Source organism: Hyperolius riggenbachi, chromosome 5 (assembly GCF_040937935.1).
Source record: "Hyperolius riggenbachi isolate aHypRig1 chromosome 5, aHypRig1.pri, whole genome shotgun sequence".
NCBI lineage: Eukaryota > Metazoa > Chordata > Amphibia > Anura > Hyperoliidae > Hyperolius > Hyperolius riggenbachi.
The window spans coordinates 270411735-270434359 of record NC_090650.1 but is presented as its reverse complement, the minus strand read 5'-3'; positions in this window follow the sequence as shown (position 1 = coordinate 270434359).

Genomic DNA, 22625 nt, shown 5'->3' with positions numbered 1-22625 from the left:
AGTAGAAGAGGGCGGGAAAGGGTGTAAACTTTAATAAAGTCTGTGTTGGTGGTGACTTGGTGGTGACTAGTAGTACAGTAGTAGACACTAGTAGTATGTAGCAATTAAAAACGGTCACACACGGTCAGACGCAATCAATCAATAGGCTCGAGCAAGTGAGGTGACAGACAGTCACAGGTCACTCACAACGGATGCTGGTGTGGTGGCCTGTATGTGTTGTAACTCTTATTTATTACACACACTACAGATGATAATAAAATCACACAGTAAAATTGAAAAAAAAATTAGTGAACGCCGGGTATTAGACTAGACTAGTAGACTAGTAATATAGTAGTAGACACTAGAAGTATGCACGCACGCAGGTAACTAAGAAACACCTAGCGTAATAGGCTACAAGTAAGTCGTGCGGCAGACAATCGGTGACAATTAAAAACGGTCACACACGGTCAGACGCAATCAATCAATAGGCTTGGGCAGGTGAGGTGACAGACAGTCACAGGTCAGGTCACTCACAATGGATGCTGATGGTGACCTGTCACAGTCAGTAACTAACTAACACAGTACTGAAACTAATAAAGTAACAGACTACAGCAGTAATAATTAACTAAACGAGTACTACTAGTACACAACTAACTAGAATCCCTAACCTACCTAAGCTAGTAGTAGGCTAAGGCTACCTAGGCTAGCAGGCCTAGCCTGCTCACAGACGAACACTAGCCTAGCACAGTATACACTATACACTAGCTGACTAAAAACAATCAAAATACTAGCTAACTATATAAGACAACAATAAATGTGTTTAGGAGGTGTTTAGGATGCAAAACGCTAGGTTTAGCAGTGAAAAGCACTTGCTCAGACACAGCACAGCACTGGAGAATCTCTCAGTACCAGCAGCAGTCACACAAGTGCGTGGCTCCGCAACATGGCCGCCGCCTTCTATACAGGAGGGGAGGGCCAGGCTCCCCTCCTCTGATTGGTTGCTAGGGTTGCCAGCTCCTCGGCAGGAGGACTTCTGATTGGCCCAATCACGTCATCCCCGAATCCCGAAGCCGAAACCGAACCCACAGCTCCATCCGGCCGAATTCCAGCGTGCACATTCGGCAGGCTTCGTATTCGGGTTCGGCTCGGAATCGCAGCATTCGGGTTCGCATGCGGCAAACCTAAAAAACACCCGAATTTTTCGGGAAACTTCGTATTCGGGGTCCTGCTGAGCAACCCTGGTAACTTGTCTATATATCTTATCTAAAGTTTAGATAGTTTACACTGCAAATCTAGCTGCAAACAGGTTCAACAGTTTATGATTATTTATTCCTGTGATACAATGAGAGCAGCCATGTTCTGTTTGTCACATTACACACAGGCAAGCGGATCTGCATCTCCAGCCCTCAGCCTGTGAAAACTTCACTCCCCTCTCCTCCTCCCTCCTACCCTCTGCCTCTGAAATTTCTGGCTAGCAACCTCCTCCTCTTCCTGCCCAGACTAAACTCCCATAAGCTCTTGCTACTAAGGCTCACAGTGCCAAGGCACTCTGGAGAAGCTGTGGGTGAGGCTTGTTTAGTTTATAAGGAATTGGAGTATTAAAACAAAACAAAAAAAGTATTTGGCTTGAGGAATGCCGTGTAAACTATATGAAAGGAACACAATTATGCAATGAGTAAAAGTTTATCTCGGATCCACTTTAAGAGGTTAAAGTCCAGTTCTGTTCTCTAATGTCAGAAGCCAGCCAGGAGCAAGACATCCCCACAAGACATTTAACCTTCCTGGCGGTAAGCCCGAGCTGAGCTCGGGCTATGCCGCCGGAAGGCACCGCTCAGGCCCCGCTGGGCCGATTTGCACAATTTTTTTTTTGCTGCACGCAGCTAGCACTTTGCTAGCTGCGTGCAGTGCCCGATCGCCGCCGCTACCCGCCGATCCGCCGCTACCCATCGCGCCGCAGCCGCCCCCCCCCCCCCCCAGACCCCGTGCGCTGCCTGGCCAATCAGTGCCAGGCAGCTCTATGGGGTGGATAGGAATCCCCTTTGACGTCGGTGACGTCATCCCGCCCCGTCGCCATGGCGACGGGGGAAGCCCTCCAGGAGATCCCGTTCTTTGAACGGGATCTCCTGATCGCCGATCGCCGGCGGCGATCGGAGGGGCTGGGGGGATGCCGCTGAGCAGCGGCTATCATGTAGCGAGACTTTGTCTCGCTACATGAAAAATTTTTTTTTTTTTTTTTTTAAAAGATTTGCTGCCCCCTGGCGATTTTTTAGCAAACCGCCAGGAGGGTTAAAGCAAATCTGGGACTTTTAAAAGTAAGAGGGAAGTCTCTGGATCCTAGAAAGGCTGCCTCCGTCTCTCTCTGACCCTCCATTCCAGAGCTGGGACACCCAAAGTGTCATGGAGCTTGCCCACACTGAGAACATGCTGAAGACAGGTGTCTGCTCAGTAATACATATTTTTCTGAACCCCCCAAATTGTACATTGCAACCCAAAATTGTATTTCTCATTTTAGCAATATATGCTCTTAAAATGTTAGAAACGAGGAATCCAGCAGAAAGGGTTTCAAGTAGCTGTGGGGTATTTTGGGATTGGGAAGCCCTCAAGGGAATGTTAAAGTGGACCTGAACTCTTGCACAAGACAGAAAGAAAACAGAAAAATGCACCCTGTGCCTGTGTTTATTTAGAGAGTTTTGCCTGTTTAATGCCCCCTCATTTGTGTCTAACCACAAGTTGTAATTTGATCTCTCCTGTGTCACATGATTGCCATGGCAGAGATGGCAGATAAGCTCATTTAAAAGCACAGGATGTTAACAATATGTCTGCTTCCATGAATCAGGAAGTAGAAATAGTGCAGATTTATTTTAGGATTTATATCAGCTGTGACAAAGAAATGTTTTTTGTTTAAAGGTTATCTTGCTGTTGCGTATCTTTTAGAGCATTGAGGAAGTTCAGGTCCACTTTAACCTGTACAGGACCGCCCCACACCAATGGGCGTGGCCGCGGCGGCAGCCCCAGTTTGCAGGAGATCGCGCGCAGGCTGCACGCTCATCTCCTGCGGCAATCACCGCTCGGGAGTCTGTTAGACCGCCGTCTTCACTGATAGTACAGCGCTGCGGTCAGCACTGTGTGACATGGCTGGCCCCTGAGGGACAAGAGAGCGATCGGCTCTCATAGGCAGTAGCCTATGAGAGCCGATCGCCAGGATTGGCCAGCTGGGGGGAGGGAGGGATTATAAAAAAAAAATATTAAAGAAAACAGCAAAAAAAATAATGAAAAAATAATAACATAAATATTTATTTTAAAAAAAATAAACACAGGGAGGGCGATCAGACCCCACCAACAGAGAGCTCTGTTGGTGGGGGGAAAATAGGGGGGGGGGAATCACTTGTGTGCTGTGTTGTGCGGCCTGCAGCTTGGCCTTAAAGCTGCAGTGGCCATTTTATTAAAAATGTGGTCTTTAGGGGGGTTTACCACTGTGGTCCTCAAGTGGTTAAGGTACTCTTTTAGGGTTATTTAAATCTAGCATCAATTTAAAGCTCTTGCTTTCAGTGCAAAGTGCTAGAAATTTCTAGGAAAAAAAAGACCAAGTAAACATATAGTCATTTTAAAATCATAATAAACTTGTGTTCTCAACGTTTTTGTAATTGGTTATTGTAATAGTAATAAACAGATGTTATACAAAACAAGTACACCTGATTAAGCCTGAATACAGCAGCTGCCGCTCTCCTCACCTACTATTAACACCAGCTCCATATCTGTTATATAGGTTTTTATGTTTGTTTTTCCTCTTTGTCTGCTGCTCATGAGGGGATTAAAACCTGCTATTAAAACTCCAGTTAGAGGGTGTCAGAAGGCGTTTTTCATTGTTTCCTGATCTTAAGACGTATACTATGGCTCTTTTTAATTATCTCCACACTTGCTGAAGAAAATCCCACTGGGAGTTCTACTTCACACAAATGTAACACATATGATTTGAAGAAAAAAAACTTGTTAAAACAGAAGAAAGAAAATAGCTGGAGACAGAAGAAAGATAAGCGAGTCAATAAATAAACAGAACCAGCAATTATTTCAAGAAACTTTAAGGCTATGAAGACACTAGGCAGAAATGCTAGTGTTGCAGAAAACGCTAGTGTCTTTGCCACTAAAGAAAGTCTATGGGCCTCATGTAAAAACACCTACCGTATATATGTGTTTCACATTGTGCGTTTTTGTTAAATGAATGGATAAATTAATTAACCTCCTTGCCGGTCTAAAAAATCCGGCAAGGAGGCAGCGCCGCACATTTTTTTAATTTTTTTTTTTTAAATCATGTAGCGAGCCAAGGGCTCGCTACATGATAGCCGCTAAGCGGCGGCATCCCCCCACCCACTCCGATCGCCTTCGGCGATCAGAGTATGCAGGGAATCCCGTTGAGAACGGGATTTCCTGCAGGGCTTCCCCGGGCGCCATGGCGACGGGGCGGGATGACGTCACCGACGTCATGGACGTCGGGACGTCATAGGGAATCCCGATCCGCCCCTCAACGCTGCCTGGCACTGATTGGCCAGGCAGCGCAGGGCTCTGAGGTGGGGGGGGCGACTCGGCGCAGCGGATTGCGGCGGATCGGCGGCGAGCGGCGGCGATCGGAAGTTACAAGCAGCTAGCAAAGTGCTAGCTGCTTGTAACAAAAAAAAAATTATGCAAATCGGCCCAGCGGGGCCTGAGATATCCTCCTGCGCAGGTTACCCCGAGCTGAGCTCGGGATAACCGGCAAGGAGGTTAATGAATTAATTTTCAAAAACACATGTAAAACGCACATAATGTATCTCAATGGAGACACAGAGGAACGCGTTTCGACATGCATTTATAAAAAACGTATGATACTATATTTTACTCCATTAGGGCCTGTATACAATGCTGCACTTGCGCTGCGCTTTTAAAATTGCATGCGCTTTTTAATCACAAGGTCTTTTGAAAAATCATGAAAATCGCAAAGACCTGTACACACTGGTGCAATGCGATTTTTTCTATTTTCATTAAGGCTTTGCAATTTTAAAAGCGTAGCAGTGTGTACAGGCCCTAAGGAAATCAAAAACGCAAACCTGAAATGCACCAAAACCACGTGCTTGTTTCTGGTGTAATTCAGCCACTGCTGTAGCCAAATAGATGAGCAGGACTGCCAGGCAACTGGTATTGTTTAAAAAGAAATAAATATGACAGCCTCCATATCACTCTCACCTCGGGTTCACTTTAAAGAGAAACTCCGACCAAGAATCGAACTTTATCCCAATCAGTAGCTGATACCCCCTTTTACATGAGAATTCTATTCCTTTTCACACACAGACCATCAGGGGGCGCTGTATGACTAATATTGTGGTAAAACCCCTCCCACAAGAAACTCTGAGGACTGTGGTTCTCTTGGCAGTTTCCTGTCTGTGAACCCTGTTGCATTGTGGGAAATAGCTGTTTACAGCTGTTTCCAACTGCCAAAACAGCAAGCAGCAGCTACATCACTTGCCACCAGTAAAAATGTCACCATGTGATAAATGTCAGAATATAAATCAGGGATTTAAAAGCTTTTACAATGGCCAAACACTGACTAAATCATTTATACAGAATTATTGTAAAAATGAAGCACTTTTTTTATTACATTATTTTACACTGGAGTTTCTCTTTAAGCTAGGTCATAATCACATGAAAAAAGGCAGATTCACGACAGTTAACTCTCATGGCAAAAGTAGATCAGGCTCATCATATACATTGTAGTATCAACTATGGTAGTCAAAATACAGTGCATTTACTTCACATTTCCTTACAAAGCCAAGCAATATCAGGAGGCAAATATTTTTCATGCTGTAGTAAGCATAGTCAGAGCTATATATTTTGCTTCCTCTTTGTTTCGCCGTGTCCCCAAGATACTTTAAAGAAAAAGTACATGAGCACCGAGATGTCTGATGGCTTGTGCTGATAAAACCGTGCAGACTAAACCTCCAGATTAATGAGAATGCAGACGACAGAAATTCTAGACTGCTTGGTGTCTGCTCTAATTTCACTTCCTACTCTAACCGTGTCCAATAAACCTGGCCCTGGGGGGATTGAGGAATAACTGCCTGGCTTCCAAACCCAAGTCCAAATTACTAGTGAACAAGCTGGGATCTGCAGTACGTCATACCATTCCAGAGATGCGCTGTAATTCTCCAACAGCAGACTGACAGTTTTATTCTCTGCAGAAATAATAAAGCAATATTATTATCTTGGGGAAGCATTATCTCACTGACAAACATACTATATAGTACACAGACTCATCCTGTGTGCCCAGTAGCTCAATAATAAAAATTACTTGAGATTTAGACACTCATTTTTTTGTGTCTTTCTCTTGCATGGGTGTTCTGTCTTATTTGCCGTAATAAACATGAATAACATATATTTTGTGCACTATTTTACATACATTATGCATAATTAAATAAATCTACTGTATAATTTAGCCTATCTCACTGCACAGAATATTGTTACACAAAAACGTTAATCTAGTTTGGAGATGCCATTCCCATTGTACAAGAGCTCAATAGATCAAGGACTCTGTGTGATCATTTAAAAAATATATTTTATTTTATGGGTCTTAAACAATCAGGATCAGCCGCCGTATTTGTGCCATGAATGCCGTTAAAAAGCACGCACCCTTATTTTACATGATTTTTTTCATGAGATATAATGATATGGGCGCCGTGACATCTATTTTACTCAGGTAACATAGTGCTATTTTACTCAGGTAATTTAGTGGAAGACTTCTAAGGGTACTTTTCCATTACCAGCACTTTGGGATCCAATTGCTTGAGTATCACAAAATGCTAGGTGCGGTTAAAATCAATTGAAACTGTGTTGAACATTTTCATTAGTGTGATCAATTTGCGCCACGATTTTCTCTCACGCGCGGTTATTGTACTGCTACATTTTCAGTGTGATTGCGTGTCAGTTGCAGCGCTAAGTGATTTTTCATGCGACTTGGCAATTTCCTGCTCCTTTTTTTGGCAGCAAATTGCAAAAATGAATGCACCACAATCGTGCCATAGACATGATGGATCACAGTCAGATCACATCCAGTCTGAGTCTTCTGTGCATGCGCTGGAGGTCCGTGCATGCACAGAAGACCCAGAATGGATGCGACTGAGCTGTTACTGGAGCTGATCGCGGCTGAACAGCAGACTGTGGGAGGACGGCGTTGGACTCAGATGAGCTTATGGAGCTGAAGGAAGCCCCGGGTAAGTATCAAATCTTTAGTTCGTTTGACTTTAAATGAGAGCTCAGAGTCAAATATTACCACAGACAACAGACATTAGACATTGGCCTTTATGCAATTCACTTTTTCACCTGTGTTTTCTCCTAGGAGATAATTTTTCATCTTCAATTTAAAATAGTTTTCCATCACTTTTTAACTAAAAAAGTACAAAAAAGTAGGTGAAAAAGTAATATTACAATTACTTTGAGTATTTTCTAGCTTTCTGGTGGCTTAAAAGGCATTATATTGACAAGTTTAAAAATATCACCTAGGAGAAAACTCAGGTGAAAAAGTGAATTGCATATGGCCCATTGTGGTTATTGGGATGGTTTTAGCATTTATAGTAATTACAGGTAGCAGAGTAGTCTCCTCTTTCTCATATTAAGTTTTGAGGAAATGAGATGGCATAAATGGGGGAATAGCAGATAGATAGTCACTTAGAGAAGAGAGGACCACGAAAATACAAGGACTGAAAAAACACAAAAGAGAAAAAACACAGGAACCAATAGTGCAATATGTCATGGTATAGAAAAATGATTACTCACAATTTTATGTTTGCAAGGGACGTTCAACCACCAATAAAGCATTTCCTGGTTTGTGAGGATCCTCACTGGTTCCACTACTTGTTTTAGGAAGGCACCCAGATGTGGGTATAAGCTAAAACAACTACCTCCTAAGAGAGGTGTGGAAAGTAGAGCACTGAGGGTGTACTGGGCACCCAAAATTATATAAAACAACTCAGTTCAAAAAGGAGAGGTAATGGCTAGCTTATCTCTACTTAAAGAGACACTGAAGCGAGAATAAATCTCAAGGCACTTTTTCTGCGGGTGTTATTGACCTGAAGAAGCAGGTAAAGCCTATGAAATGCATTGTCATTTGCAATTTTTGTGCAATAACATTTTCAAATTACTACAAAGTCTCATTGGCTATTATTCTTAAAGAGACACTGAAGCGAGAATAAATCTCGCTTCAGTGCTTATATTCAGCAGGGGCATGTGTGCCCCTGCCAAAACCCCGCTATCCCGCGGCTAAACGGGGGTCCTTTACCTCCCAAATCCCCTCTGTGCAGCGGGGGATCTCTTCCGCATTGAGACAGGGCTAATGGCCGCAGCCCTGCCTCACGCGTGTCTGTCAGCGCGTATCTCCGCCTCTCCCCCGCCCCTCTCAGTTTTCCTTCGCTGAGAGGGGCGGGGAAGAGGCGGCGATGCGCCGCTAATAGACGGCGCTGAGAGGCAGGGCTGCAGCCGTTAGCCCTGCCTCAACAGCAGCAAAATCTACGACCAAGTTGGTCGTAGATTTTGCAGGGGGGGATTTGGGGGGTAAAGGACCCCTGTTTAGCCGCGGGATAGCGGCGTTTTAGCAGGGGCACACATGCCCCTGCTGAATATAAGCACTGAAGCGAGATTTATTCTTGCTTCAGTGTCTATTTAAGAATAATAGCCAATGAGACTTTGTAGTAATTTGAAAATGTTATTGCACAAAAATTGCAAATGACAATGCATTTCATAGGCTTTACCTGCTTCTTCAGGTCAATAAAACCCGCAGAAAAAGTGCCTTGAGGCTTTTAGTGAAACAGTACGAGCGCCTCAGAGGTAGTGAAACAGAGATAGACAGTTGTGCACTCCAGATAAGAGAGTAGAGATGTCAGGAGCTGACAGATAGATCTGAGTGTCACCTGTATAGAAGTGATGCTACAAACATATACATTATTTCAGACCATGAGTACAGATGGAAAAGAGAAGGGGTGCAAGGGCACAATGTTATGGTACACCAACAGTCAACAGTTGTGAGGAGGAGAACACATCTTAGTAGTAGACAGTTCAAGAAAGTTCAGAAATATGTTTACAAAAAATTGTGCATTGTTGCCAGATTTTGTTTTGAATCATAGTTGGCAGCAGACGAGGATGGAAAGGCTATTTTTGACAAAAGTAAATTATAAAATGTCTTCTATGGCAATGCACCATGCAACACATTTTACCAAACATTTAGATAATTTTTAACTTATGCCTTAGTTTTAAAAGCCTAAGAAGAATCTCTGTGGCTAATCTAATGGAATACTATATGCATATGATGAAGGTCATGTACAATTTTCTTTTTAATAAAACATATATTCTTTGGTATTGCTATTACACAGGAAATGTGACCTCCCACATTGCATGATTATACTCTTCCCGCATATTCAGCTATTTTTCTCATGAAATTCAAGCTGACTTCAGGGCTGCTATAAATTGTCAAGATTAACATAATTCTCTTCTTCACAAAGGGTAGCATTACGCCCAATCATAAACGCAAGTGAATTGGCCCATAATCATAATCTACCTTTTAACAGACTAATACGTTAACAAACCAATGATTCACTGATGCTTTCTGGTGGATTGACTCTCCTGGCTATGGCTACTTATGTGCAATCCTGTTATTCATTATAATTGAACAACTTAATTTATTTAATTGGACTATCTTGTCATATGCACATGATCTTATATATTTGCCTCACCCAAATGCTACTGTCTCATACTATGAGAGGATTTAACAGCTAAAAGTGATGTTTCAAAAATCTGGTCACATGATCTGAAGCATCTTGGATTAAGGTGTTAACTGCAGGCTCTTTGGGCATGTTTTCTAATGCTGCTGGGCTCAGCATAACAAACCTGTGTGTATGACAAGAATCTAGCACTTAAATGGCATGCACCCTGTATTTAAATACCAGGGCTGGGCCGAGGCATAGGCTGGAGAGGCTCCAGCCTCAGGGCGCAGTGTAGGAGGGGGCGCAGAATTCATTCAGCTGTCATTCCTAATTGTGTTTGAAGCAGAAAGAAATAAGAAAAGGGGATACATGGCAGTGACTGCAAGCCAGATAATTAGATATTAAGGTGTTGGGGAGGTTGTGGGCCCTGTGGCGCCTCTTAGTCTAATAGCAATCAGTGTGTGATGGCTGGGGTGGCAGGGATGGAGGGGCGCACTTTGGTGTCTCAGCCTTGGGTGCTGGAGGACCTTGTCCCGGCTCTGTTAAATACCAACAAATACTCCATTCAGGCTGCTCCATCCACAGAGCAGTAGACAGTAGATAGCCTGTCCATTAAAGTAAATGGAGAGACTAGCGACCACCGGCTGCAAAGCGCCATGTAGTAACCAAGTGGCCAGAGAAGACAGCTGTGCAATATGTAGATGAACAGTGAACAGACTATTGGAATTAGAGTATTCTTTGATGCATGTGTATAGGTACCCTGAGAACCCTTTCTTTTCTTTTTTGAAGAAAGGGGGCTCAGGGAGGGAGAAGGGGAATGCTAGAAAACCTTCAAGATACATTTAGGATCCATTGCTAGTCACCCACTCAATAATTTTGGTTATCTATAGACGTAGTACAGAGTGCAAAGGCTCACAATACATGGGATTCTATGGGTTTATTTGTTACCATTTTGTATGTTTAGAAAGTAATATGCTGCAGGCTGAAATGGAAATACATTTTAGATGAAATTAGCTTACAAATGGCTTGTCAATTTTAGATAAATAAAAGTAAATAAGTAATTTCAGCTGGACGTTTTTTATGTTTTATAAGATGTTTTATTGCTGGTGCAAAAATGTGGATACCCACTAAATGTTACTACTTCCCCGGTAGTTTGCTGGAGGCATATAGAGTATTTTATTCAAGCTGTTGTTAAGGTTGTGATTTGCATACATATTGGAAAATCTCCACAAATTATTACAGGCAGGGCCGCCAATAGAGTATTACAGACAGGAGGGTCTTATGGGGCCTGGGTAAATCTGGGGCCTGGTGAACAGTGCCACACACAGAGATCCAGTTGGTTTGCCCAGTATGGGGCCCAGAAATTTCTGAAGGTGGCCCTGATTACAGGTACAGCTAGCAATGTAAATTGTTCAATTTACCCTGTAAAGAATGGCAGAAATTGTACACAGTAATAATGAAATGATAATATAATAATCATGTTTATTATTATTATTTTCAAATAATTAAGTGCCAACTGTAGTCTGTAAAAAAAAGTAACAATCCATAACCACCCTTAGGCTGGTTTCACATCGGCAAACAGCATTTTCATTGCGCTGGGATCAGAAGGTCACACCGCAATGCACCACTAAAAATAAGCTTCGTAGCTACCTGCGTTAATGAGTGTTAATGTAATCCTTCGCACTAGTAAAACACACCATAACTGAGGCTCTCTACTGCTTACTTCCTGTGGCGTAAATAGGTACTGCAAGCAATTTTTCTGTTGCATGGCCAGATTAAATTGGTGTCCGCGCATGCGGACCACAACGCTAACATGAACCAGTTTAAAATATCTGCGGCACCTTTGACTTAAATAACTTCTGGTCAAAAGGCGTTATCGCAGATGCTGTGCCATAATGCACTGATGACCTAGGGTCATATCAGATGCTTCCAGCACATCGCACTGCATCCAATCTGAAATGTCCTATAGACTTTCATTGCTTTAGCGTCACCCTGCGTTAAAAATTGGAAGCACAGCGCAATGAAAACACACCAGTGTGAAAAGGGCCTCAGTATGACCCCACCTGACCTGCCAATGAGTTATAGCATAGTGTGTAATTTTTTTTAAATATTTGCTCTATTTATTGGGTTAAACACTAAGAACACATTAATCAGAAACAAGTGAGAGATTACAAAAAATGTTTATTTGTATATGGCATTCTAAATAAACTGAGTTTCATTTGTGGCATTTCATCATTTACAGATAAAAAAAATAACTAATAAAAAGTCTGCTTCGACGCTATTATTAATAAATAATTAAGCAAAAGTGAAAAAATAACAATACATTCAAATATATTTTCATATTTCCCCATGACTGCACACAGCAAGCACAGGAGACAAGTAAAACCTTACCATGGAAATGTGTAAAAGGACTTCACAAACTATTACTACTACTGCAACTGCTACTGCTGCTGCTGCTACTGCTACTGCTGCTACTGCCAGTGCCACTACTGCTACTACTGCTGCTACTACTACTACTGCTACTACTACTACTGCTACTACTACTACTGCTACTACTACTACAGCTACCACTACTACTACTACTACTACTACTACTACTACTACTACTACTACTACTACTACTGCTGCTGCTACTAACACTATTACTACCACTACTGCTACTACTATTACTACAAATACCGTGAGACCTTATGGAAATTTGCAGATGGTTTTTACAAACTACTAGTAATATTGCTACTACTATACTACTACTACTGCTGCCACGTATACTACTACCACTACTACCATAATCTTAAAATAATGAAATGACAGCTCCCCTTTAAGACAGAGCAGCCAGGACTAATGGGTGCTATTGCCCACGTCTTTAGTCCTGTTTCGCTTTTTCTGAGGCTACAGCAATGGCTTTGGCTGACATGCAGCTGCATGTTGACATGAGCTTTCTGCATGTATTACAAGTCATTAGGGCTCTCTCTCTCTCTCAGGACCTGTGTAATCATTTCCACTGGCACTGTTCTCAGGGAGAATGCTATGCAGTACATTCCCATAGTGTTCTTACATGAATTAGTTGTGGGAACACTAAATGAGGTCACCGCGTCAATCTTCAGACACACTATAAAGCCAGTCACAGGATACAATTGTTTGAAGGAAGAATTGTAGTTGGCCACCAATACAACATAATAACCTCATAAAACAGATCTATAATTTTCTGCGTGGAGCTCTGAGCACTGCAAATTTTAGTGTTATTTTAAAAATAGTGTGGCTGAAAAAGGTAATAGTATCACCAGCAGCATTTGTGTGTTTTTGATTAATAAGGGTTCTATAAACAAAAGATTAAGTGGATATCAATAAAAATGGTATGTACTCTCAGTGTATAAAATAGCAGCTAACCACTAACTGCTGCTGTGTAAATTCAGTGTTACAGTTCTTGTGTCATGGGAGAAGCAAGCATTCTCACAATAAGGTCAGTCTGCTATAGTCACCTCCATTTTTCTCCGGAGACAAGAATACACAACATTAAATCAGTCCATAATAGGAAATTTGTTCAGATGCATAGGATAGTATTAAAGAAAGCCATAGATGTCTTTATGTAAAACTAGAAAGAGGGGGTCACATGACCGCGTGGACTAATTTTCTAGCAGGCAAGGTAAATAGCACTACATGGGATAATATCATAACACCAGTTCAACACTATGGGGTACCTTACAAATACCCCTAGAGGCATTCACTGTAAAATTGATTTTTCTATAAGCCAATGCAATAATAATTGGTTTCTATGATAAAAAATGCATTTAAAACATTTTACTCTTTCAACTTTCTTCCTAATCTGACCTGATGGTTTTTGAGACTGCACTTGGGGACACTTTCAAAGTTTTTGGACTGACTGACCTTCATTTCTTAAAGTAATGATGGCCACTCGTTTTTCTTTACTTAGCTGATTTTTTCTTGCCATAATACAAATTCTAACAGTCTATTCAGTAGAACTATCAGCTGTGTATCCACCTGACTTCTCCACAATGCAACTGATGGTCCCAACCCCATTTATAAGGCAAGAAATCCCACTTATTAAACCTGACAGGGCACACCTGTGAAGTGAAAACCATTTCAGGTGACTACCTCTTGAAGCTCATCAAGAGAATGCCAAGAGTGTGCAAAGAAGTATTCAAATCAAAAGGTGGCTACTTTGAAGAACCTAGAATATGACATATTTTCAGTTGTTTCACACTTTTTGATTATGTACTATACTTCCGCATGTGTTATTTCATAGTTTGGATGCCTTCAGCGTGAATCTACAATGTTAATAGTCATGAAAATAAAGAAAACTCTTTGAATGAGAAGGTGTGTCCAAACTTTTGGTCTGTACTGTATAAATCTTTTTGTTTTCGGGAGCTCTGGTAGACTTTAAAGTGATGAAGAAAAAACCTCCACTTTTTGTTGGTGAACTGGTCTGTTTGCTTTTCTCTACATAAGGAGATAGTCTGAAATTCAGAGAACAAAGAATGAAACGTGTAGAAGGGTTGAGAAATTTTAATAGCAATACCTCTTTGACAATTTCATAATTCTAGGGGCCTATTTATGAAGGAGGGGTGATCTTATTGGAGATCAGATTTATAAAGAGGTGATCTGACTGAATATGTTGGTGACAAAAGCTAATCGAGTCTTTGGCTTCACAGCTGTGAGTAGTCTCCAGAACTCTTCCAAGTGTTGATCCACAGCAAAAGTGGACAGTTATTTAAAAAACAAGTTCTGTTCACCACTCAGTGTCACTGAGGTAAATACTGTTCTCCACTTCCAAAAGCGTGGGTGCTGTTTTCTTGTCAGCTAGTTTCTTTACAAATAAACTGGCAGCTCTCAGGTGAGGAGGAGAAAGGGAGAATAGTCAAATGCCAATCAGATCCTGATCTGACTACAATGATTCACAGGAGCCCAATATAGCCCCATCTGTGACTGTAGCCAGTCCTGCAGGAGTCGTGTGGCAGCCTGCTGATCAGCCTTACTACCAGACAGAAAAGCACTGAGCAGGGTCACTGAAAAATTAGAAGATATTTCAAAAATATTTCTATTGTTGTTTATGTTTTCTTAGATTTGACTTTCTGACATATTTTGATGGCAAATTGTGCCACTCTGTCCACATACAGAAATTTTTTTTGAAGCTTTATTTGTATGAAAATTAAAGCTGATATTAGCAATCAATATAAATGTCATTGTCAGGTAAATATTAATATATTGTACATATAAGATAATGACATATTGACACAGTTTGCTCTTGTTAAGTATACAGATCTGTTTCTACACTCCCTATTAAGTGCAGCAAGATATCTTGTCACCTGATAAATAAAAGATAATGACAAATAATTGGACACTGCAATTGTAACTTTCTATCACAGACATAAACTTACATACTCCTTAAGATTACATGATTATATTTAATGTAGTGCTAATGATCACAGAGCCATACTGTTTAACAGTTACGCCTGTTTAATATCCGCACATGTGACACATAAACGTACCAATGACGATATGTTTGACCCACACAGTCAAGCTGATCTTATGTATTGTCCCAAATGTACAATCAAGGTTTGAATCAAGAGAGCTGATCATACGTGTGGGACTGTGTGGCGCATCATTCATGTGAAGTTGGGTCAAGACTTAGATCACAATGTTAAGTCTCCATGCTGCATGGGATTTGTCAAGCTCTGTCACAGACAAAAGTTCTAGGGGTGTGCAAAGAATAAGTATATGGTTACCATAGTGATGTGTCTAGTTAGGCAGTCGAAATCCTGAAAGGGCCAGAGGATGAGTGACAATACAAGGACTTAGTGGTTGATCTTAAGAGGCAGAGTGAATTAATGAGATTTTCACTTGGGGAGTTATAATCAAGGATACCCTGGCATGCCACTTAGGCTTCACTTCCTTTTATCAGCTGAAGCCCTTACGGGCACAAGTGGAAATATTTAATTGCCATTTTCTTTTTTTTTAAATCCTTTAATTTCATCTTGACCTACAACATTTAAATTAATGAAATGTCGACATTTTCTAAACATTTGCTGACTGTCGCTGTGTTTTCAGCGGCAGTTGCCCTTTATTTGTATGAAAAGTGGAAATTCAGTAGAGCTTATTTTTTGAGCAGCTAATGCCCTCATACTGTGACTATTCTCTGGCTTAAGTAGTTTATCAAAAGCCATGTTTAGAGGGATATCAAGCAGTACAATTTATGTTTTTTATTCCTGCAAGGCGTTTTCAATAGTGTTACATTTTCTAGGAATCAGATAGCAGGGCATTTTCTTTGCTGTGAGTCAACAGATTTCTATCACGTTTTCTTGTATACAAAATGTACTGTGTTTAAAGGACTGTTTAGAAGCCTCCTGAAACGTATTCCTAGAAGACAATGTGATGCATCTTTGGCTGCCGTGTATTGTAACGTGCTGTGACTTTTATTGTAGATCTTTTTAATCGTACTTCTGGTACAAAACATTTTCTACATCCTCTGAACGGAGAAATAGTCAACCTTCTGACATTGCATTCCTGGCTTTTTCCATGTTTTTTTCTTTTAGTACCATATGTTTTCTAGCACTTCAGATTCATAATATTTCCATGCTGACTAATCCACAACAAAAGCACATGTCGGCTTCATTCCATAGATTCTTGTACAGTAAACTAATCCCCTTGATCACATTGTTTGACTCTCTTTTTACATAGCATGCTGGATTTTCACAGCTTCTTCTCATTTGGTGACTTGGGGGGAAAAATCAGATCAAAGAGTTGTTTCACTAATGGAAGAAATTGTTAATCTTTTTCATACTCACTTGAGGTACCTTATCAGATTCATGAACACGTTGTTGTGGTAAAAGGTAAAAGTACTTATAAATATAGTAAGTGAACCAGTGGCATAGCTAAGGAGCCTGGGGCCCCAGTGCGAGTTTTACATGGGGCCCCAATCATTCTATTGATGTGGAGCACCACACCCTATCAAGGACAACTACAGTCTCAGAGAGGTGTAATCAGAGTAAGAGAATAGCTTGTTAAGGATTACCAGTATTCAATGCACATACAGTGGGATGCGAAAGTTTGGGCAACCTTGTTAATTGTCATGATTTTCCTGTATTGCGATAAAAAATTTCAGATAAATATATAATATAGGAGACACACACAGTGATATTTGAGAAGTGAAATTAAGTTTATTGGATTCACAGGAAGTGTGCAACAGTTGTTTAAACAAAATTAGGCAGGTGCATAAATTTGGGCACCACAAAAAAGAAATGAAATCAATATTTAGTAGATCCTCCTTTTGCAGAAATTACAGCCTTTAAACGCTTCCTGTAGGTTCCAATGAGAGTCTGGATTCTGGTTGAAGGTATTTTAGACCATTCCTCTTTATAAAACATCTCTACTTCATTCAGACTTGATGGCTTCCGAGCATGGACAGCTCTCTTTAACTCACACTACAGATTTTAAATTATATTCAGGTCTGGGGACTGAGATGGCCATTCCAGAATGTTGTACTTGTTCCGCTGCATGAATGCCTTAGTGAATTTTGAGCAGTGTTTAGGGTGGTTGTCTTGTTGAAAGATCCAGCCCCAGTGCAACTTCAGCTTTGTAACTTATTCCTGGACATTGGTCTCCAGAATCTGTACATACTGAGTGGAATCCATGCTTCCTTCAACGTTGACAAGATTCCCAGTCCCTGCACTGGCCACACAGCCCCACAGCATGATAGAACCACCGCCATATTTTACTGTAGGTAGCAGGTGTTTTTCTTGGAATTCTGTGTTGTTTTTCCTCTATGCATAATGCCCCGTGTTATGCCCAAATAACTCCATTTTAGTTTAATCAGTCCACAGCACCTTATTCCCAAATGAAGCTGGCTTGTCCAAATGTGCTTTAGCATACCACAAGCGGCTGTGGGCGGAAAAAAAGGCTTCCTCTGCATCACTCTGACACTGTCGCATACAGCATCTCCTTGTGTAAAGTGCGCCGAATGGTTGAACGATGCACAGTGACTCCATTTGCAGCAAGATGATGTTGTAGGTCTTTGGTACTGGTCTGTGGGTTGACTCTGACTGTTCTCACCGTTTGTTGCTTCTGTCTATCCAAGATTTTTCTTGATCTCTGATCTGCCACTTAACCTTAACTTGAACTGAGCCTGTGGTCTTCTACTTTCTCAATATGTTCCTAACTGTGGAAACAGACAGCTGAAATCTCTGAGACAACTTTCTGTGTCCTTCCCCTACACCATGATGGTGAACAATCTTTGTCTTCGGGTCATTTGTTTCATTCGAGTTGTTTTGAGACCCCCATGTTGCTACTCTTCAGAGAAAATTAAAAGAGGAGGGAAACTTACAACTGACCCTCTAAAATACTCTTTCTCATAATTGGATTCACCTGGGTATATAGGTCAGCGGTCACTGAGCTTATCAAGCCAATTTGAGTTCCAATAATTAGTTCTAAAGGTTTGGGAATCAATAAAATGACAAAAGTGCCCACATTTTTGCACCTTCCTAATTTTATTTAAACAATTATTGCACACTTTCTGTGAATCCAATAAACTTCATTTCACTTCTCAAATATCGCTCTGTGTGTCTCCTACATGATATATTTAACTTACATTTTTTTTATCGTAACAACCAGCGAGTTATACAGGAAAATCATGACGATTAACCAGGTTGCCCAAACTTTCGCATCCCACTGTATAAAGGGGTTCCTTACTAGAGATGGCCCAGCCTTGGAGAACTCATGGAGGAGCTTGTGATCAGTTTGATCAGCTGATAGATTTGTAAGCTTCTGATTTGCTGTGATGACTTCCTGGTTTAACACATGATCAGGACTAGCAAATCAGAGGGTTACAAATCTATCAGCTGATCAAACTGATCACATGCTTCTCCATAAGTTCTCCAAGGTTGGGCCATCTCTACTCCTTACCAGCATAACACCAATTAAACGCTAATAGGATGGATGAAGGAGAGCCGCTAGTGGGCCCCTCTGGTACAGGGGCCCCGGTGCAGTTGCAACGTCTGCATTCCCTATTGCTACGCCACTGAATTCAACTCAAAACTTCCCCTTGGTCAATAATACATACATACATACATACATAATCTATTGCTAATTTTGACCTTTTTATGAAATTTACCAGCAGTCTGTACCTGTACATTAGACACTGATTGAGGCTTCTTTTACACTGCAGATCGCAATCCAATCCCAATCTGATTCCGATACAATTTTCACTGGATGCCTGGTACACAAGAAGAGAAATGCGGAAAATGTAGGATGTAGGACTTTTTAAAATTGCATCAGAATCACATGTGTTATGTAAAAGAGTCATGTGGCTCCCTGTTGGTTTGACAATTTTCATCAAACAATCTCTCCCCTAACAATTCCAGCATTCCTGCATTAATAAATACATACCTGTGCTGAGCATACATCCCTCATTTGCACATCAGGTGTGATCACTACTCTGTAATCCTCTCCTTCTCCGTCCTGTCAGACCTGATGTGCAGATCACGAGATCACATGATTTCGATAACAGATACCCCATGTGAATGGCATCAGGTTTGGGGAAGGCTTTGAGGGAGAATAAAGAGGTATGTGGAAGTGGTGACACTTAAAGGCTACATATACTATATCCCTGGAGCAATAATGGATTAAGATGAAATGGGGCCCTAGGCAAGGTAGTAGCTTTGGCTCACCCTGATGGTCCATTTGGCTAACTAACATGAAATAGGACAGATAAATTAGCAGTTGGGCCACCCTGACACCCACTAGGTCCCAGGCACCTGCCTAGGCCGCCTTGTGGATGATTCTGCTCTGCCCTGGTGTATGTGTCTACAAGTGGGAGATAAGTGGAAGTATGTGGGCAAAAATACAGTATGAAAGGCATTATATGGAACTAGTGACTTAGCCCGTTTAAAAACGGGCTAGGTCTGTCACTATACCGCCGCGCGCATGCTCGCACACAACGCCCGCTGCGCGCACGCCCGGCACGTGCCCCCGGGATGCTCACTACGCACGCCCCCCATGACGCCTGCCGCGCGCACAGACGCCTGCCTCTTCTGGTCCCGTCCTCCGGCTCTCGGCACCGTCGGCAGTGTCTCTTCGTCTTGTCCCTGCACATTCGCAGTGCTAAAAAGCACTGACACAGGGACAAAAACGGACACAGAGACACTTGCCAAATAAATATAGAGATATTGGGTGGCTGCAATGGGGGTATGTACAACTACAATGTTAAGCACCCTTCCATTTGCACCCATCAATATGCAGCCCATTATGTGTAACCCCTTTTAGAATGTGGCCTATTTACACCTACATGCAAAAAGGGCACCAGTGAAATCTGGGCACTGGAAATAGCTACTAGTAGAATATAGGTAAAATTACCGACATTCTACTATTTTGTAGTTCTAACTCCAATAGTAAAATATCAGTAAATGTTACCAATATTTTACATTTAGCTATACCCAACCCTATTTTCAAACAGAGCCCTCCCTCTACCAATGCCTAACCCTAACCAACCCCACCCTGCCAATGCCTAAACCTAACCAACCCTCTATTGATGCCTAACCCTAATGACCCCCCCCTCCCCCCGCTGATACCTATCCCCAGCCACCCACCTGATGTTGCCTAACACTAGCCCCCACCCCGCCAATTTCTAACCCCCACGACCTAACCCTATTCCACCCCTCTCCCCTTTACATCCTAGCCCCCTTTGCTGCCATAATTATTATTTAGTCAGAGATGGGGTGTGAAACATTATTTCATGTTTCCAAAAATGATGCTCAAAGGTTTTATTCCATTATATTAAAGCCATGGAAAACCGTGTAAACATGGTAAACAGTAAGAACAGTGTTGCGCCAGATAATGAAAGATTCAAAGAGAATAACTATGCGGCAATGACCAAAATGAGTGTACTACAACACTCAAAAGTGTATAAAAAACCTTAATAAATGTTCAGGTCTGCGCTAATTGAATAAATATCCAATAAATTAATTGAACAAGAAATAAAAGTACAATTTTACAGACTAATGAACTAAAGATAAGCTAGGCAAATGCATTCAAATCACATTCAATCACTCTCCTGCAGCGAGAGAAAAAAGTGCATATGCAGTGAAAAAAACGGGGATCAAAAGCAGTCACATAAGTTTTGTTTTAATTGCCCAAAAAAATGCAATACAAGCCGCCTGGAAATGCCTGCAGATTGTGTAGCTCAATAGTCAAAAATAAGAATTGTCTTGTTACAAATATAGTGTGCACAATGACGTTTTTGGAGGTTGTGCTAAAAGTTTTAAATTCTGCATATCCAGTTTTGACAAAACTGGGCACGCAGAATTTACATATTACTTGTTGTACGAAAACTTTATACTCAACTTTCTTTTATCAGTGTCAATGGCCCCTTTACGCATCATTCATAGATCTGAATCATTTTTGATTTTGATGATGCTGTGACAGTATTCAGGGTAATCTATAAGTCCGATGCCTCTTTGCCAGGCCTTCTCACTGGTCACTAGAATTATTGAAAAGATAAGATGGCAGTGGTCTGACAAAGCCACTCCCATTTCTTTTCCATGATCGTAAGTGAAGGAGTTAAAGGTCAGTGGCATAAAGGGTTTCTGAACGCAAACCAAGAATAGACCATAAATCATATATACAGTATTGAGTACACCCTCGTAGGCTATTTCACAAAAGCTATACCAATTTAAAGAGGCCCAGTTAGGGTTAATTTTTTGTAATGACCCAATTGGGTTGATAATTAAATCAATATGTATGATTCATAACACCAATACGTATATTCAAAACACCAATCCAACTAGTAAGTATCCAAAAGTATCAACAATTTATTTAGGGATGTGTCCCATAAAAACAATTAAAAAACAATGCAATTAAAATCCCCCAAGTAAGCAGCGCCCCTCTGTTCATACTTCTGCATGTTAAATAATTGGGCCTCTTTAAATTGGTATAGATAACCCTGAAGGGAAAAAAAGTCCCATTTTTGGTACTTACCTGGAGAGAGGGAAGCCTCTGGGTCCCCCATCACCCTCCTCCTCATCGTTCCAGCACTGGGACCCCTGCAAGTCAGTGCACAAAGGCTTATCGATGGAGCACCCCTGCACTGTGCATACGCAGACAGCTCGCACCTGCGCACCAGCATGAAGTCAAGCAGGCTCAGCTTTTTCCACCATTGCCGAGCGGTGGCTCTGAGCTATCGTGCGAGCTCTGTGGAACGGGGGTCCCATCGCTGCAATTGAGGTACAGAGAGGGACAGGACAGCCTTTGTATAATCCAGAGGCTTCCCTCTCCCGACGTAAGTATCAAAATGTTTTGCTTTGAAAACTCACATATTTACTTGAAAGTATTGGATACAGGATCATCAGAACAGCCAGGCAATTGGCACTGTTTGAAGAAATAAACATGGAAGCCTCTACATGTCTCTCACTACAGAGTCCCGAATCCCGAGTTGACTCTATTCTCTGATTGGTCCAATGCTTCCAAGTTCTGTGATTGGACTAATATTACCAAGTTGCTGTAATGCGGTAATTTCCACAGAAATCCGATTTCCCATTTCTGAGTTCCGAAATGCAGATTTTCGATCAGAAATGCCCAAATGTTATTTTAATGGAATCCGAATCAGTATCCCTACTACTTTATTTTTACCTGAAGTACAGAAAACCGAGTGATAATGAATGTAAGTGGCATTGCCAGTTACTGATCTACATATCAAGGTTTACATTTGTATAGCTGCACTTTAAATGGAACCTAAACTGAAAGGATATGGATTTTTCCTTTTAACCACTTTGCATCCAGACCTTGTTTTCCTCTTATGGACCAGAGTGGTTTTGACATTTTAGCTATGTCCCTATATAATTAGCCATAACGTTATCCCCACTCATGACACCTAAGTGATCTAGATATTGTTTAATTGAGGGGTATTTTGTACCATGAAAA